This window comes from Triticum dicoccoides, chromosome 2B (genome assembly GCF_002162155.2).
Source record: "Triticum dicoccoides isolate Atlit2015 ecotype Zavitan chromosome 2B, WEW_v2.0, whole genome shotgun sequence".
In the NCBI taxonomy this organism is placed as follows: domain Eukaryota; kingdom Viridiplantae; phylum Streptophyta; class Magnoliopsida; order Poales; family Poaceae; genus Triticum; species Triticum dicoccoides.
Genome location: NC_041383.1, coordinates 429,785,326 through 429,805,086, shown reverse-complemented (window position 1 = coordinate 429,805,086; position 19,761 = coordinate 429,785,326). Strand labels below are relative to the sequence as shown.

The following is a 19,761-nucleotide window of genomic DNA, read 5'->3' as shown; positions in this document are numbered from 1 at the left end:
CATTTTGATTTCACCCTAGATCCCAAAAACCATGTTGCATGCCCAACTTAATCCATTTTAGCATCACAGCACCCCTTAAATCGACGAGCAATTGCATAGTTTTAGCACGTTGCTATTCTTATAATATTCACCTTAATGGTTAATTTGCTAGCCGTCTCACAAAGATTTATCTTCATAGAACAGATCTTAAGTGTTTGCCTGATGTCCAGCCGCAGCAACTCTCTTTAAGCCCCCCCTCCAATCCAGATGCAGCCCCCCCAATATATGACAGAGTGGGAGAGCAAACCAGGACCAAGCTGGCAGATGCAACACTTACTTCTCGCATATCTATTCAGAAGTTTTGTTGCGTCTCTCCCAGTTTAGTAATTTCAAGCGCGGTCTTGTGTTGGAGACTGGTTTCGGAGGGTTAATGCATCTAAAAATAGCTCACAAGCTTAACTTGATATTCAGTGCATCCTTGATGGTCAGAGTAAATCCAGATGAATGCATTTTAGCATTGGACCAAACAAGGAAAATACCAATTACAGACCAGGAAGTAAACGATGCATTTGGTCTGCCACAAGGAAGCAGGACCATTCCTCCAGGCCACTCAGATTTATCTGTAGTTTGTATAGAGTTCAGCAGGTTGGCATCATCCATGAGTACCGAAGGCGTACATAGTTTGAAGGCTGCTGAATTTATCTTATCTAAGGCAGTAGATGAGAATTCAAGCAAAGTGGAGTGTGAATGCTTCAAGATAGCTTTTGTAATTTTCTCGTTTGGTCATGTTCTGAACCCGTGCGCCAAGCACGACTACACTAGTGTTGATTACTGGGCAGCACTGGTTATGCCGTCGGAGATAAATTACTACGACTGGTGTAGGCTTGTCAAATACAGTTTGATGAAAGGGGTTAGGAAAATGAAGATTGACATTCACAATGGGAACACAACAATCCACATTATTGGTTGTCACCTTCTCCTCCAGGTATATTGCACAACAAGATAAAAATTGTGTTACTATTGCAAGGGAATATTATACGTGACCAGATCATCAGCAAAAAGGCAACAAGCTATGAATGCATGACCCTTATTCTTCGCCGCTTAGCACAAATCGAGCAGAAAAATTCAACAAATGGAGATGGTGCAATTTGGCGAAAGTTCATGGAACCAGACTTTACGGTACATCCCTATTTTTTGTAATTTTTTGCGCATTCTCCGCTGATCTAATGTACGACAAGTTTTGATATGAATACCCATCTTTGGAGACACTTGTCATCTGCAACATAGACCCATTGTTTGCCGTTTCAGTCCAAACCGAACTCTTAATGGAGAAACACATCGACCAATGCTGAATGGTACGTTACATCTATCAGATCTTGCCCACCTCCTGCATTACATGTATTATCACTATTCATTAACTACCACATTTCAAGTGCAATTCATTTTCCACACCACTCTTCAATACGGCTGGTGCTGTTATACCTTAGATATTTTGAAGAAAAGGATTGTCGTTCTCGACCCCCAAGCAGGCCCATTTGGATTTATGACCGATCGAGTCAAATTCCATGAACAAGTCAATCATGCCATCTACTGGATGGAGAAGAGAGTTCCCTACATTGATGATTGAAAAAATCCCAAGGTATTGTTCAACCTTGATGTGCTTACGTAAGAAAATGTTTATCCTCAACTATATATTCATGTCGGGAACCGTTAACATCCATTACATCATCACCAGTGAGCAGTTCGGCATCTATTCGTTGTTCATGGCAAGGCACTACGACGGCGAGTCACTACGGTCCCCGTCCACGAAGGTTTGTGTATAAAAACATCTCCTCAACAGTTTTCACAAAACACACTAATCATCCCAGTCATAATTTTTCTATGAGGGAAACATAATGATAAAAACAACAACTATTCAACAGTTTTCAATAAACACACTGATCATCCAAACAACAACTCTTCAACATTTTTCAGTGAACACACTGATCATCCATGCCTTTAATTTTTTGCCAGGAAAACATATGTTCTTTTATGATATTTGTGGCAATGGCACCGTTCATCATTGTTATACATGTTACACTAGATCTTTGCACATCTTGGTACACTACCAGAGGCATTCATATAAAGTCATATTGTTTCAGTTTATCGAGTTGTAAGTAAATAAAAGTGTGATAATCATCATTATTAGAGCATTGTCCCAGTGAGGAAAAGGATGATGGAGACAATGAATCCCCCACAAATCGGGATGAGACTCCAGACTTAATAAAAAAAGAGGCCAACAAAAAATGAGAGAAAAAGAGAGAAGGGGCAATGCTACTATCCTTTTCCACAATCGTTATTTATAGTAGCACCGTGTTCTTCATATACAGTCTCCTGAGTTATCACTTTCATACACTAGTGGCAATTTTTCATTATAGAACCTGGCTTGTATATTTCAATGATGGGCTTCCTCAAATGGTCGAGGTCTTCATGAGCAAGCAAGTTGGATGCACACCCGCTTAGTTTCATGTTGAGCTTTCATACACTTATAGATTTAGTGCATCTGTTGCATTGCAATCTGTCGGATTGCGGGTTTCGCAAACCCTTGAGAGGTTCGAACTCTGGTGTGCGTGCGGAGATCTCAACCTACCCAGCCTTCCTACTCGCGATCCTCCTAGGCCTAGCGCGACAAGCTTAAAGAGACAAAGAGACACAACAGTTTATCCTGGTTCGGGCCACCTTGCGGTGTAATACCCTACTCCAACATTTTGGTGGATTGCCTCGGAGGGCTGAGGATGAACTAGTACAGTGAATGAACTGGCCTCGGGAGGTGTGGTGTTCTTGAACTCAAGAGAGCTGGTGAAGTGGTCGGGTGAGAATGGATCCCATTCCCCCCTATGGTGGTGGCTAAGTCCTATTTATAGTGGCCTTGGTCCTCTCCCCAAATGTTGGCGGGAAGGGATCCCACAACGGCCGGATTTGAAAGGGGACAAGTAGTACAACTTATCCTGACAAAAGTAGTCTTCGCATGCGAAAAGCCTCTGGCCGTGACGCTGCGGTGGGCTCGTCGATGACCTCCGTCCTGCCGTCCTGGCGGTCTTGGTCTAGTTGCACCAGAATGGAAACCTTTGGCTGATTCCTTGGGACTCTGCGCCCGCGGCCTGCTTCCCTTGCACCAGAGAGGAAACCTGCGCTCTGCGCCCACCTGGCGCCCGCCTGGCCTTGGTCGTCATGGCTCACGTTAGCTGAGCCTCATGAGGTAAACCTTGCGTAAAACTCTCTGCCCCTCGGGAGCCAGCCTGAGGAGGCCGATCCCCTCGTGGGTCTTGGCGTCGTCCGTCTCGCGAGGCTTGGCCCCTCGCGAGGGTCTTGAGTTGTTGATGTTGAAGCTGGGCCATACCAGGCCGTTGATGGAGCCACGTGGTGGGCCGCAGGCAGGCAGGGCTGGATACCCCCATATCCAGGACGCCGACAGTAGCCCTCGGGCCCAAGGGTGCTCGGACTTGGCTTCCAGGCGAAGCCAAAGGGCAAGTGCGGAGCACCGCGGGCCCTAACCGTCTGCGGTCTTGATGACGCATGGCGATTGATGGGATGTGGGCGACTCCGCTTCCCCACGCCGCCTCGACAACTGTTCGACTTGACGGGACGATGCGGCATGCAGAAGATAATGATGGCTCGAGGTCGTGGAGGCCGTCGGTTGGCCTCCCTTGGCTATAAATGCGAGGGAGGGGCAGAGCCCCTCGCCCATCTCTCCTTCGTCTTGCTCTTGTCTGCTTCTTCTCTTCTTCACCTCATTCCCATGGCGCTGACCAGAAGGTACTCTGCGGCTGAAAAGGGGAAGGCCCCTAAGGAGGGGCCCTATCCTCTCCCGCTGAAGAAGCGGCTCCGCCTTCCTCACGATGCCGGCGTGGGGCGAGAGGTGGCCAGGCCTTGGCAATCGAGGCCTCCGCCTGGATTCCCCCTCCCCATATACGCCCGTGCTCAGGATGAAGGTGTGCGCCGTTGAGTGGCGCCTGGCGATTACGGCAGGGCCGCCATTGCCCTGCCGACCGCACCACGGACCCACACTGAGGGTAGCTCGCGCGAGTTCATGGTGTGGGCGGTGATGCCTCCCGACACCTGGATCTGACTCCCGCGGTTCTTCGCCAACGAGCTGCCTCCGAGGGGGGCGGTTGAGCTGTGGCTGCAGCACGCTGGGTGTTGCAGCTTGGCCACCGGAGCTGAAGTCGAGGTGGTGCCCCCGGAGACATCTTCATGACGCGCGGATGGGGTGAGGTCGCCCGGGCTTGCCGCGTGGAGGGAGCCCTGGTGATTCACTTCGAGTATGACGGTGCGGCCACCTTGTTCTTCAAGGTCTTCAATGAGGAGGCAAATGGCTGGAATGCTGCCCCGGAGGAAGCAGTCTGCGGAACGCTGCAGCGGGCACCTCATCCAGCAGTAGCGGCGACTCCTGGAAATCCAGTGACTCTTCTGAGCCCATTGAGTCTCCGGAGTCGAGTGACAACAGCTACGTGCCGCCTAGCTCCCGCCGGAGTCGGAGTGCAGCAGCGGCTGTCGCCCGGCGTTGCCAGAGATGTTCTAGGGCTTAGTAGATGCCTTCTTTCTTTTGTTTTCCCTGTGCGGAATGAAGATCATCCCTCGTGGGGTTTGTAAGGATCGAAGTATACTTACTACCAGCGTTGCTTCCTTTTGATTTTGTGATGAATTCACGTATCCCTGTTCGGTAAGGTTCCTCCCTTTTCTTTTCCTTAGGCAGCGCGACGCTCTACGCCGACAGGACCCAGTCCTCAGGCAGGCTTCAGCCGTCGCTAGTATGCCAGGTCGCGATGTCGTGGTCAAGGCTAGGAGGTGAGCGGCCCGAGGTCCGGTAAGAGCTCATGAGACGCGATGCTCACGAGGTCACCCTTGGCATGCAAGCAGCTGCCCAGAGAATCAATAAGGGGAGTGGAACTGCCAAAATGGAACTGCGAGGCGGGGTGTGCGGGGAGCGAAGCTGGTGCCGCAGTGGATCGGGACTTATCTTTTGGTGTCTTGGTCCACTAGTGGAGATGGTGCTTGCCCCTGCGCTTGTGGTGCCGTTGGGCGTAGCCTGCAACGACCACCTTCCTGCCTCGCTTGCCTAGGTGCCTACGTCCTCGGGACCCGGCCCTCGAGCGAGCTCAGCCGCTGCTGGTATGCCAGGTCGCGATGCCGTGGTCAAGGCTAGGGGGTGAGGGCTGGAGTGCCAGTGGGAACTCCCGAGGCACGATGCTCGGGAGGCCCCCCTTTAACGCGCAAGTGACTTGCGAGGCCAGGAGGCGGTCATCCAAGCCGACCCACGGACCACTGCTGGATGAGCCTGCATGTTAGGTGACAAAAAAGACCAAGGGCCCAGCAGAGCGGGCCTGCTGCCCAAGACCCAGGGCATAGGAGAGAGGCACCAAGGACCTGGCGAGGTGGTGTGCGCGAGGCAGGTCACGAACCAGAGCTCGATCCTCGGGTTTATTAGCGTTGCAGGGACGGACCCGAGCACAAGCGCCGTGCCTACGTGAGTTGTCATGCAGCGATGCGGGGGAGGTGCAAGCCAGCGAACGCATGGGAGGCCGCGAGGCGGCTAAGACTCGTGGTCATAAGGTGGCGATCACAGGTAAACTCACAGAAATGGTTAGATAGTCCTGGCGAATGCAAAATGATACATTGCCGTAGGGCTGGACCCACACGGCCTGGGGATGACGCAGCCTGAGGGGCGCCCCCAGACTGAAGGAACTAGAGAGATGCACCTGGTACCGTCGCTGGAGAGGTGTTGAAGTAGCCAAAAAATGCGCGCCGCTGGAGTCATTCCTCATGAGCCGCTCCAGTGCCGAGCCTCGGGAGGCTCCTGAAGGTGCTCCTCCATCTCCACCAGGATCGCCTGATGCCTGGCCTCATGAGCCGCCAGGGCGTTCCTCATGCAGCGCTGGAACACCACAGCCGTGCCCGGCAGGCCGAAGGGCATGCAGACGTAGCTGTGCGGTGGACCCCCGCATCGGCCGACACGAGACGGTCAGATGAGCTGCCGAGACGCGGCCCTGTTGAGCCCGGGGATGTCGATGCAGACACGGAACTCCTTACCCTCGCCAGGGCAGTGAGCTGCACCGCGCTGTAGGCGGCGATCGCCTTGCAGGACCCTTTCTTCTTGAATCTCCTCAACTGCCTTGCTGATGAACTCCTGACTACCTGGGGCCTCCTGCCTGCCGCCTTCTCCTGGGAAGCGTGCTATGAAGAGCACCTCCAAATGGTGCCCGAGCGCCTCCCTCGTGACCCTGGCTAGGTCTGAGGCCCTCCCGAGGAGAGCCCCCGAGCCCAGCCTAAGAGGGGCGCCGGGCACGCCTTCCTATGCGATGGGTGAAGTTGCCGCGTCCGGGGACGCGAGGCTCAGCGCAGCGTCCTCGAGATGCTCCTTCACGAGACCCCTGTCCCAGCTGCAGCTTCTTCGTCTTGGGGGCGACCTCAGGAGGGAGGGCGCTGATGACCCACAAGTATAGGGGATCTATCGTAGTCCTTTCGATAAGTAAGAGTGTCGAACCCAACGAGGAGCAGAAGGAAATGATAAGCGGTTTTTGTAAGGTTTTCTCTGCAAGCACTGAAATAATATGTGATAGATAGTTTTGTGATAAGATAAATAGTAATGAGCAAAAAGTAAATATTATAAATAAAGTGCAGCAAGGTGGCCCAATCCTTTAGGTAGCAAAGGATAAGCCTGGACAAATTCTAATAATGAAGAAGGAGCTCCCGAGGACACATTGGGAATTATCGTCAAGCTAGTTTTCATCACGTTCATATGATTCGCGTTCGGTACTTTGATAATTTGATATGTGGGTGGACCGGCACTTGGGTACTGCCCTAACATGGACAAGCATCCCACTTATGATTAACCCCTATTGCAAGCATCCGCAACTAGAAAAAAGAGTATTAAGATAAACCTAACCACAACATTAAACATATGGGTCCATATCAACCCCTAACAAAGCAACACATAAACTAGGGTTTAAGCTTCTGTCACTCTAGCAACCCATCATCTACTTATTACTTCCCTATGCCTTCCTCTAGGCCCAAATAATGGTGAAGTGTCATGTAGTCGACATTCACATAACACCACTAGAGGAAAAGACAACATACATCTCATCAAAATATCGAACGAATACCAAATTCACATGACTACTAATAGCCAGACTTTACCCATGTCCTCAGGAACAAACGTAACTACTCACAAAGCATATTCATGTTCATTATCATAGGGGTAATAATATGCATAAAGGATCTGAACATATGATCTTCCACCAAGTAAACCAAATAGCATCAACTACAAGGAGTAATCAACACTACTAGCAACCCACAGGTACCAATTTGTGGTTTTGATACAAGATTGGATACAAGAGATGAACTAGGGTTTTGAGAGGAGATGGTGCTGGTGAAGATGTTGATGGAGATTGACCCCCTCTCGATGAGAGGATCGTTGGTGATGACGTTCGTGATGATTTCCCCCTCCCGGAGGGAAGTGTCCCCGGCAGAACAGCTCCGCCAGAGCCCTAGATTGATTCCGCCAAGGTTCCGCCTCGTGGCGCCGGAGTTTCGTCCCGTAAGCTTTCCCATGATTTTTTCCAGAACAAAACCCTTCATATAGCAGAAGATGGACGCCGGAGGCCCACTAGGGGGCCCACGAGATAGGAGGCCGCGCCCTACAGGGGGGGGTGTCCCCTGTCTCGTGGACAGGGTGTGGGACCCCTGGCCTATTTCTTTCGCCCATAAATTCTTATTAAATCCAAAAAGTTGTTTCGTGGAGTCTCAGCACTTTTGGAGTTGTGCAGAATAGGTTTCCAACGCTTGCTCCTTTTCCAGCCAGAATTCCAGCTGCCGGTATTCCCCCTCTTCATGGTAAACCTTGTAAAATAAGAGAGAATAGCCATAAGTATTGATATATAATGTGTAATAACAGCCCATAATGCAATAAATATTGATATAAAAGCATGATGCAAAATGGACGTATCAACTCCCCCAAGCTTAGACCTCGCTTGTCCTTAAGCGGAAGCCGAAATCGAAAAATATGTCCACATGTTTAGAGATAGAGGTGTCGATAAAAATAAAATACGGACATGAGGGCATCATGATCATTCTAATAACAACAACATATATAGATTTTGTCATATGATTTTCTATGCTCAAGTAATAAGCAATTCACAATGTCAAGTATGGTTCAAAAACTTCATTGGGAACCAACAAACTATAATCTCAGTCATTGAAGCAATTGCAATTTATCGTAACATCAGAAAGAGTCAATAATAGAGTTTTTCAACAAGCTCACATACTCAACTATCTCGTAGTCTCCTATAATTGCTAACACTCACGCAATACTTGTGGTTATAGAGTTTCAACCGGACACTGAGAAAGATAGGGGCTTACTGTGTTGCCTCCCAACGTATTCACCTTTAGGCGATGTCAACAATAATAGCCCATGCTAACTTACATCCAATTGGATATATATATATATATATATATATATATATATATATATATATATATATATATATATATATATATATCATGATCTTTCAAACACGAGGAGCTTGCCAAAGGATAAAATGAAAAAGGGAAAGGTGAGGATCACCTTGACTCAAGCATAAAGTAAAAACATAAAGTAGAAGATAGGCCCTTCGCAGAGGGAAGCAGAGGGTGTCATGCGCGTTTAGGGTTGATGCACGAAATCTTAATGCAAAAGAACGTCACTTTATATTGCCCCTTGTATGTGGACCTTTATTATGCAGTCCGTCGCTTTTATTATTTCCACAACAAGTTCGTACAAAGTTTATTTTCTCTGCACTAATAAGTCATACATATTTAGAGAGCAATTTTTATTGCTTGCACCAATGACAACTTACTTGAAGGATCTTACTCACTCCATAGGTAGGTATGGTGGACTCTCGTGGCAAAACTGGGTTTAAGGATAATTGGAAGCACAAGTAGTATCTCTACTTGGTGCAAGGAATTTGGCTAGCATGAGGGGTAAAGGCAAGCTCAACATGTTTGGAAGGTCAATGACAATATACTTTAACTGAGATGTCGGAAAACATAAACCATTACGTTGCCTTCCTTGTCCAACGTCAACTCTTTTAGCATGTCATACTTAATGAGTGCTCCCAATTATAAAAGATGTCCAAGACAATATATTTATATGTGAACCCCTCTTTCCTTATCACTTCCTATTAATTGCAACAATGACCAAGGCTACGTTCATCAACTCTCAACAATTTTTATGCCTCATACTTTCTATGTGTGAAGTTATCACTATCCATAAGATCAATATGAACTCTTTTGTTCTTTCTACTTTCTCAAGATCATAACAACATAGCAAAGCCGTTGACTGTCAGGACCCCGACTCAATGCCACATCGATCTAGCATGTAACACCTCATATCACTTTGCGGCCTCACGCACGGTATTCCCACGGGTGTCGCCTTACCTTTGCCCGGGACCGTTTGCGCCTTTTGGCACACGTATATGACAGTGTCGCTAGCATCCATATGATAAGGAGCCCGGGCTGACATGGCTAGTCGGAAACCCAAAGCGGCACAGACTTACAGGGACAGGCATCCATGACCCAGCATCGAACGTGTCGGTCATCAGCGAGTGAATCCAGGCTGTAGCACTGGGCTAGCAGGACTCCGGTGAACCGGACTGTAGCGGGCTAACAGGACTCCGGTATTCACCGCGTGACATTTCCCCGAAGGGACAGACACAGGAACGAAGAAGGACACATGCCGGCCAGCCTAAGTGTTCCGGAGCAGTAGCAAGCTACCATGGCTCGGTGGAAACACTAGGAGACATTTCCCCGTAAGAGAGGCTACTAAAGATAAACAACTAGATGGTCAGATCCCACACATACCAAGCATTTCAATAACATACACACAATATGCTCGATATGTGCAAATACAACATGGCATCACAACATGACTCTATGACTTAAGTAATCTATTCAATAGGCTCCGAGGAGCGAGATATTACAAACACGGGTCTCATGACCCAACATTCAGAGCATACAAATCAAGCACAAGCGGAAGCTATCATGTCTGAGTACAGACATCTATAAATGAAAAAGGCTGAGAAGCCTGACTATCTACCAAATCCTGCCGAGGCACAAGATCGTAGCTGAGGTAACAAGCTAAACGTCGAAGACCACGCGGAAAATACTAGTGAGACTGAAGTCTCTCTGCAAAAACATAAAATAGGCAAACGTGAGTACAAATGTACCCAGCAAGACTTACATCAGAACTATCTACATATGCATCATTATCAACAAAGGGGATGGTGGGGTTTAACTGCAGCAAGCCAGCTTTGACTCGGTGGCTATCCTGAACTACAACTGCAAGTAACTCTTTTGAGGTGGCGCACACGAGTCCACATATTCACCATATCAATACACCACTATGGATCCGCTCCCGTCTCCCTACGAGAACGCCATCCATAGCACTCACGCTTATCTTGCGCATTTTAAAGTATCCACTTTCACTTGTCTATGAACTGATATAAGCAACCCAGAAGTCCTTTTCCGCGGACACGGCTATTCGAATAGATGATGTTAACCCTGCAGGGGTGTACTTCTTCATACATGTTTCCACCACTTAGCGTCTGCACACGACATGTGCTCGGCAGACTTCAAGCGAAAGCCGACGTGGGTGTAGACCACGACCTACCTAAACACCTAAGTCTCTAGTCCAGGTTTATCGCCTATTCGGGTTCCATCCATGAGGAGATCCGGGCGGAGTTTCGCTCACAGCCCCAAACGATGTGAACAGGGTTCCGTGACACCAAACGGGTGCCCGGTTTACCCGGCCACGTGCCTACCGCATCACAGCCCACCCCTACGGTCAGCGCTGTCCACGGCCTCCAGCATACTACAAACACCAGAAACTACTTGCAACTCCTGGACAGAGGACAAGGGTGAATAAGAAGTCGAGCGGGGTCATATTTCAGGGCCCAATGTATGGTAGTAGCTGAATCATGGATCACAAACACAGAACTCAGTTCCTGAGGACGGCTGCAATGAGACAACCCACCATGTACTCCTACATGGCCTCTCACCGCTACCTTTACCAAATCGTGTTCACACACTTAGCTCACACACAGTAGGACATGTTCACACACCTCTGATTCATCCCCGATGAATCAGACCTGACTCAACTCTAAGCAGTAGCAGGCATGACAAACAAACATGAATGAGTAGGCATAACAGGGCTCAAACAACTCCTACTCATGCTAGTGGGTTTCATCTATTTACTGTGGCAATGACAGGTCATGCAAAGGATAAAGGGGGTTCAGCTACCGCAGCAAGTAACAGATGAATCGGTGTTGTCCTAATGCATTAAAAGAGAGCAGGAGCGAGAGAGTAGGATTGTATCGGAATGAACAAAGGGGTTTTGCTTGCCTGGCACTTCTGAAGATAACATTGAGTCTTCATCAGTGTCAACGATCACATCATCGGTATCACGTCTATCGAGAGGGGACAAATACCGGCAACACAGAAGGGAACACAATCAATGCAATGCACAATATGATGCATGATCATGACATGGCAAAATGAATGTGTGTTGGGCTAATGCAACTAGCAACAGATTAAATGAAGTTGGTTTGAATATAAAATTCAAATTCAAACTCCATATGTGATTATTTAAATGCCTTTTATATGATTTGTGCTAAACAGCATCTATAAGTTGTTCTAACATGCATGAAAATGGTACAGATGGATTCCTTGAATTTTTCTGATAATTTTTCATATATAAATTATTTAATTTGGAGTTACGGTTAATTTTCTATGATTTATTGAAGTTTTAGCTATTTTCTGAAATTTCCTGAATAATATTAAATCCAGAAAATACTTATTGCGTCAGCCCCACGTCACAGTGACGTCAGCAGGGTCAACTGGGCTGGCTCGGTCAAACCTGACGTGTGGGGGCCACACGTCAGTGACACAGGAGCTAATCCCGGTCAAACCCAGCGCTGACTGGGGTTTGACCAGGGGTGGGGCCCGCTGTCAGTGGCCTAGGGGGTTGGTTAGCGCGTCATTAGTGGCTAATGACAGCGCCACGTCATTGGCCACCGGAGTTCGGCCGGCGGCGACCCGAAACGCGGCGGAAGTTCACCGGGGTTGCGCTACGGGCGGCGGCTGGACGTGCGAAGGGCACCAGAAGGTAGCCCGTGCCCGTGCGCATCTAGGGGGGGCCAACGGGAGGTGCGGGGGTGGCCGGGGTTCGCCGGAATGGAGCCCGAGGCGGCGGCCGGAGCTCGGGTGGGTGCGGGGTTAGCGCTGCAGCTTGCAAACAAGCTAGCTGCCACGCTAGCGTTGCTCCACGGGTCGTTGCGAGTGCAACGGACGCACGCGCGGGGCCATTTGGTCACCGGGGCTTCGCCGGCGACGAGTCCGTGCGGCGGAGCGTCTCGGCTCCGGTAGAGGGGGCGGCTAGAGCTCGTAATCGGGCTTGGGGTTAGGGGGAAACGAAGCAGGGACTCACAGGGATCGTGCAGGGAGGGTCAGCGAGCTCGGGGAAGCGACGATGGTGGCGAATTGACGGTGAAGATCCTCGGCGGCCGGCGATGGAAACGGCGATGCCGGCGGCGTTGTGGCGCGTCCGTAGGGCCGTGGGTCGGTGGGGAGGAAGGAGGGGTCGAGGGGGAGCTCCTGGGCGCATCGGCGAGGCTAGGGGTGGCCGGTGGCCACGGGGAAGCTCGTCGGCGGCGGCGGGTGTGTTCGGTGGCTGCGCGCGAGAGAGCCAGAGGAGGAGAGGAGCTCGGGGAGAGAGTGAGAGGCCTGGGGGGGTGCGTGGCGTCGCGGACGGGGTCCAGGGCGACGAGAGGAAGCAGGAGGTGGCCAGGGGGAAGCAGGAGGTGGCCGAGGCAGCGTCGGCGCGCACCACGCCTCGCCTCTGTTCGTCCTCCTGGCAGAGGAGGAAGAGGACAAGGGGGAGGAGGTGGGCTGGGCCGGCTGGACCACTGGAGTTGGGCCAGGTGGGCTGCGAGGTAAGCTGAGGTAAAACTCTCTCTCTGCTTTTATTTACATTCTGTTTTATATTTTTCTTCTGTTTTTGTTTTATTTAAATTATTTTGCCACTGTTTTGAATTTTAAAAATAATTCAAACAATGCCAAAAACTCCACTGAATATTTTATATTGCTAGATGGACTTTTCCAAAAGCTCATAAAATATTTCAGGGGTATTTGAAATTATATTCTAATTATATGAATATAATTCAAATTCAAATAGCTAATGATTTAAATTCAAAGTCCCAAAAATAAATCCTTAAAAATGTTCAATATTTTGGTTGGGACCAGAACCCTTACCAAAAATTATCAAACATTTAAGAGGAGCATTTTGGAGCAATGAATGAGATTTCTAGGGTTTTTGCCCCTCTTTTATTTAGGGTTTTGAGGCTTCCAATATTCCTCAATTCAAGTTTCAAAAATATAGACATGATGCACACATGAAGCTAGCCTAGAGCAATGCCAGAAACTAGGGATGTGACAACTCACCCCCACTAAACAAGAATCTCGTCTCGAGATTCAAGCGTAGGGTAGGATGAAGGGGAAACGCAAACTAGTATAATCTTCACGATCCAGGGTGCACTTCAAATGAACGTTGATTTGAACACCATTATTGTCTTGAAGTCTTGCTCTGAGAAATCCTGTCAACATGACATGGAGGGAAGAAGGAGACTCTAGAAGGGTCGATCTTCTCGAAGATCGAACAACTCAGGATTAACTCACGGAATGAGACATAGCAACATCTCTCGAGCTGAGAGATGAAGCACACCTCTAGAGAAATGGAGTGGAACAGATGACGAAGGTTCACTAGGTAGACAACGATTCCACACCTAAGAAGGTGGTAAACGATTGTCAACGTAGCGAGGAGTTAAGTTGACATGACACCATAATGATGCACCTAAGGGAAGGTGACCCGAAGATATATCCCCTTAAGTGGCAAAAAGACTTACCTTTGATATAGAGATCATTGAGACTCTCTATATCAGCCTAAGGCAAATCACAGCAATCGATTGGCGGGGGTCGGTAGAATGGCATACTCGGACTTGGATGATGTGGATTACCTTGTTGAAGACAACGTAATGGATGATTTTTGCTTATCACCGGAAATGGAAGGGACCCATGGTAGAATAGCACATTGGCGGTGCAAGCTAGGAACAAAATGCAGATGCTGGGAATGATTCTGGTAACTGGGGAAGAACCCAACAATAGAGAGTGAATTCACTGTTGGAGTGGTTATAGCATAACCGAGGAAATCTGGGGCAATCCCAGCTAGTGCCGATGATAAGACGTAGCGCTTGTGCGTGCTCTCAAGAACTTGAGCATTTCCACAATCATCAAGGTTTTATCAACAACCGCGTCAAGGGTGCTGACAACACAACATACTACCATGATGAATAGCGATGGACGATGCAGATGCGAAGGAGGATAACACTTTCTCAGATTTCACCTTAGCGAGGCCAAGCAAATAAAATCTGGATGATCGACCGAGAGACATTTAGCACTCCGCTTCTAATGTTCTCCTTGATGTGCTAGTATAACCCATTCATAGATATGGTTTGATATCTAAAACATCAAGTAAAAGGTCGGACTTCGGGAACACAAAAATCCATAGGGGCAGCTAGGGAGTAAATCCTACGAAATCCTTAGGGGAGGTGGCCAACTTCTTCAATCAAGATACTACAATAATAGGTCTTCCGGTTGGGTGTGTTGGCCACGACATCCACTTTACCGGTTATCGCGCGACCAATATTATAATTCTTGGGAAATATTCCAACCATCATATCTGCCTGAGATTCAGATCTGGTTGGTGTCAGGATATTCCAGACTCATCGAGTCTTAGGAAGAAAAATAAAAGTTTGCAACACAAATCGACGAGATGACGTTGCGGGATTCTCGGGAGATGAACTACGATAGCAAGCTCCAAAACATGAGCTGGTTCTGCTACAAACATGTGAACACGTTGTCCCAGACAAGCATGACCACGTGGTAGTCTTATAATAAAACACTATCGAGTTCAGGTGGGGGAACCATCAACGAGGGTATCGAAGTTCTTTCATAAGTCCGGATTAGCTCTTATGAAGGAACTCCTTCTCCTTGAACAAATCAATCAGTGGCGTGGTGTGCTAGGGATACATATAGAATGAAGGTTGCAAGTCTCCAGACTACAGAATACTTCGCACGTGTGCATGACTGATTTGGGATGATTCCAAAGAAAGCAACATTGACCTTCTCGAATCCACGGCGGCAACTTGCATCAGATGCACATGAATTAAAGGAAGTCACTACCTTTATCCAAACATATGCTTCCTGAGCTAGCATGAACAAATGCTTTCAAAAGTTTCCAACACTAGCTTAATGTTCAGCAAAATTATGGAGAAGACAAGGATGTTGTCAATGGGCTCAACAACAATTCATCTAGGTTTCCTTTTAAAAGGAATTCCATAGTTAAGTGAACACGGTGATAGCATTGGTCAGACCAAAGATGTAATGGTGTATGCTCGAGGGATCAACCACGAGTAAGACAACATTACGAGCATCATTCGTACTGGTTTGATTTGACGATAGCCCACACTCAAATCAAAGGATTGATAAGACAATAGGTCCAGCAACTGATCACAGGGACCAACCGATGAAGATATCATCTTTCTTCAACACACACTACACAAGATTATCCCTTTGGAACGAACTAAGTCAGGCAAGCTTTTATCCTCCAACTCTCCAAGTTGTTGTCTAGCTTAACCAACTAGCTCAGGGATATCTAACACCGATTCTTGGAGAGAAGGTGGTTCACAAGAAACCAACTTGATCACGAGCTCAACATAACGGTCAGGTGACGACCTGGTGATACTTCCGAGAAGATATTCAGAAAATCATGAACCACCGGTATGTTACTAAGCTCGAGAACAATCTCGCTTTTGAGGGCAAGACGATATGATCAAATGAGTGAGGACTTGACAAATCCTAACTCATCAATCAAAGAGTGCACCAGGAAATAAGGACTAGGTAGCACGATCAATCTTAGAAGGATGATTCGAAAACCAACATACTAAGAATGAAATTATTATCCTTTAACTACCAAGCAACAGAGTTGCTAGCAGTATTGATTTCACACATCACAATTCATTTGTCGGTATTCCGGTTGCATCAACACGAGGGCCGAGGAATGAACAGTGATGGCAAGAAGTGTCACTGTACCAAGAGTTCATGGGATGGTGTGCAATTCCTATAACAATCTCGATATAAAATATGTAATACTCCAAGGTAGAGCAGAACCAAAAGCTGGATTGGCATTTGATCTGCGGAATACAACTACTTTGACCCAATCCTGGATATGGAAGAGGTACTGGAGTTTGTTTCTCCTAGTCATTCCGGAATAGAATGGCTTGACAGACCACAAGAGTCATAGGCATCGATGAACGAACGCACGCATACTCTTGACTATCAATTGATAGACGAGGGTCAGAATGCAACTAAAGAGAACAACTCAAAGGAACATATAACTTTCTGAGTTGTGGATGCATAGATTAGTATGTCGAACCAAGTTCAACATATTTCTTCCGGATAACCCATGCAGAAAGGTAGAACTGGCAGAGTCACGATTTATGAATGGAGAACTCCTCAAGAGTACTCTAATTGTGATTGATTTTTTTTTTGATCCAATAAACATCTGCCATAAGTAGTTCATGGTATTTGGAAGAAGAAGATACCACGGACTTCAAGGACTATCGCAAAGGTTACTAATATCCTAAAGGCACTAGCAATTACTATTCACATGAAGTAGGTAGAGTGAATCTCGGGTTCAGAACCCAGGAGTAGAATACCTACTACTAAGTAGCATCACGGGATGCTTCCGAGAATAAAGGCCAGAATCTTCACACTAGGACACAAATCATGGCTAGACCACTAGATGATCCCCTAAGCACTTAGGGTCATAATAATAATTCCAACATATATGTCGAGGCAATAATTACCTCAACACACCGATTAGTGTGGTTAATCTGGCCCATGGGAACATCGAAAACAGAAGGAAGGGATTTGCAATTGCATCGGACTATTTAGAAACCTGGGATGACTCGGACAGCATAACGGCTATAATTGCTCAAAAAGATTTGAGACAATCACAAAAATGGTGGCATAACCACTCAGAAGCACAATATCAAGGTTCCGAGATCAACAATTAACATACGGAAGTAGTAGGAACTGAACTGAGACTTAAATCCAACCATCTTATAAGTCTACTGATTAGTAACACGCGATCCTAATAGAAAGAAGAGATAGCCTAGCTCTTAATCCCCGCAGGAAAGATAAGATGACTCAGATCAGAAGGGCATGAGGTATAAGGAGTAAAAAGAGCCTTACGTTCCATCCCACAATCAATTCCCTTATATAACTAAAGAATTTCTAGACTCAACTTCGACCAGTTTGGCTTAGTAATCCTACAGGCAGTCAGGCTCTGATACCAACGCTGTCAGGACCCCGACTCAATGCCACATCGATCTAGCATGTAACACCTCATATCACTTTGCGGCCTCACGCACGGTATTCCCACGGGTGTCGCCTTACCTTTGCCCGGGACCGTTTGCGCCTTTTGGCACACGTATATGACAGTGTCGCTAGCATCCATATGATAAGGAGCCCGGGCTGACATGGCTAGTCGTAAACCCAAAGCGGCACAGACTTACAGGGACAGGCATCCATGACCCAGCATCGAACGTGTCGGTCATCAGCGAGTGAATCCAGGCTGTAGCACTGGGCTAGTAGGACTCCGGTGAACCGGGCTGTAGCGGGCTAACAGGACTCCGGTATTCACCGCGTGACATTTCCCCGAAGGGACAGACACAGGAACGAAGAAGGACACATGCCGGCCAGCCTAAGTGTTCCGGAGCAGTAGCAAGCTACCATGGCTCGGTGGAAACACTAGGAGACATTTCCCCGTAAGAGAGGCTACTAAAGATAAACAACTAGATGGTCAGATCCCACACATACCAAGCATTTCAATAACATACACACAATATGCTCGATATGTGCAAAACAACATGGCATCACAACATGACTCTATGACTCAAGTAATCTATTCAATAGGCTCCGAGGAGCGAGATATTACAAACACGGGTCTCATGACCCAACATTCAGAGCATACAAATCAAGCACAAGCGGAAGCTATCATGTCTGAGTACAGACATCTATAAATGAAAAAGGCTGAGAAGCCTGACTATCTACCAAATCCTGCCGAGGCACAAGATCGTAGCTGAGGTAACAAGCTAAACGTCGAAGACCACGCGGAAAATACTAGTGAGACTGAAGTCTCTCTGCAAAAACATAAAATAGGCAAACGTGAGTACAAATGTACCCAGCAAGACTTACATCAGAACTATCTACATATGCATCATTATCAACAAAGGGGATGGTGGGGTTTAACTGCAGCAAGCCAGCTTTGACTCGGTGGCTATCCTGAACTACAACTGCAAGTAACTCTTTTGAGGTGGCGCACACGAGTCCACATATTCACCATATCAATACACCACTATGGATCCGCTCCCGTCTCCCTACGAGAACGCCATCCATAGCACTCACGCTTATCTTGCGCATTTTAAAGTATCCACTTTCACTTGTCTATGAACTGATATAAGCAACCCAGAAGTCCTTTTCCGCGGACACGGCTATTCGAATAGATGATGTTAACCCTGCAGGGGTGTACTTCTTCATACATGTTTCCACCACTTAGCGTCTGCACACGACATGTGCTCGGCAGACTTCAAGCGAAAGCCGACGTGGGTGTAGACCACGACCTACCTAAACACCTAAGTCTCTAGTCCAGGTTTATCGCCTATTCGGGTTCCATCCATGAGGAGATCCGGGCGGAGTTTCGCTCACAGCCCCAAACGATGTGAACAGGGTTCCGTGACACCAAACGGGTGCCCGGTTTACCCGGCCACGTGCCTACCGCATCACAGCCCACCCCTACGGTCAGCGCTGTCCACGGCCTCCAGCATACTACAAACACCAGAAACTACTTGCAACTCCTGGACAGAGGACAAGGGTGAATAAGAAGTCGAGCGGGGTCATATTTCAGGGCCCAATGTATGGTAGTAGCTGAATCATGGATCACAAACACAGAACTCAGTTCCTGAGGACGGCTGCAATGAGACAACCCACCATGTACTCCTACATGGCCTCTCACCGCTACCTTTACCAAATCGTGTTCACACACTTAGCTCACACACAGTAGGACATGTTCACACACCTCTGATTCATCCCCGATGAATCAGACCTGACTCAACTCTAAGCAGTAGCAGGCATGACAAACAAACATGAATGAGTAGGCACAACAGGGCTCAAACAACTCCTACTCATGCTAGTGGGTTTCATCTATTTACTGTGGCAATGACAGGTCATGCAAAGGATAAAGGGGGTTCAGCTACCGCAGCAAGTAACAGATGAATCGGTGTTGTCCTAATGCATTAAAAGAGAGCAGGAGCGAGAGAGTAGGATTGTATCGGAATGAACAAAGGGGTTTTGCTTGCCTGGCACTTCTGAAGATAACATTGAGTCTTCATCAGTGTCAACGATCACATCATCGGTATCACGTCTATCGAGAGGGGACAAATACCGGCAACACAGAAGGGAACACAATCAATGCAATGCACAATATGATGCATGATCATGACATGGCAAAATGAATGTGTGTTGGGCTAATGCAACTAGCAACAGATTAAATGAAGTTGGTTTGAATATAAAATTCAAATTCAAACTCCATAT

At 47.7% G+C, this 19,761-nt stretch overlaps 1 long non-coding RNA gene across 1 annotated transcript in view; it reads left to right on the top strand.

Annotated features, from left to right (window-relative positions):
• The first annotated feature begins 39 nt into the window (after positions 1-39).
• The window catches only part of LOC119364059, a 33,338-nt gene continuing 13,616 nt past the window's right edge, over positions 40-19,761 (top strand). Inside the window, exons 1-3 of the long non-coding RNA XR_005174645.1 lie at positions 40-1,334; positions 1,467-1,618; positions 1,715-1,790. This is a non-coding gene — a long non-coding RNA (uncharacterized LOC119364059). The remainder of the gene's footprint in view (positions 1,335-1,466; positions 1,619-1,714; positions 1,791-19,761) is intronic.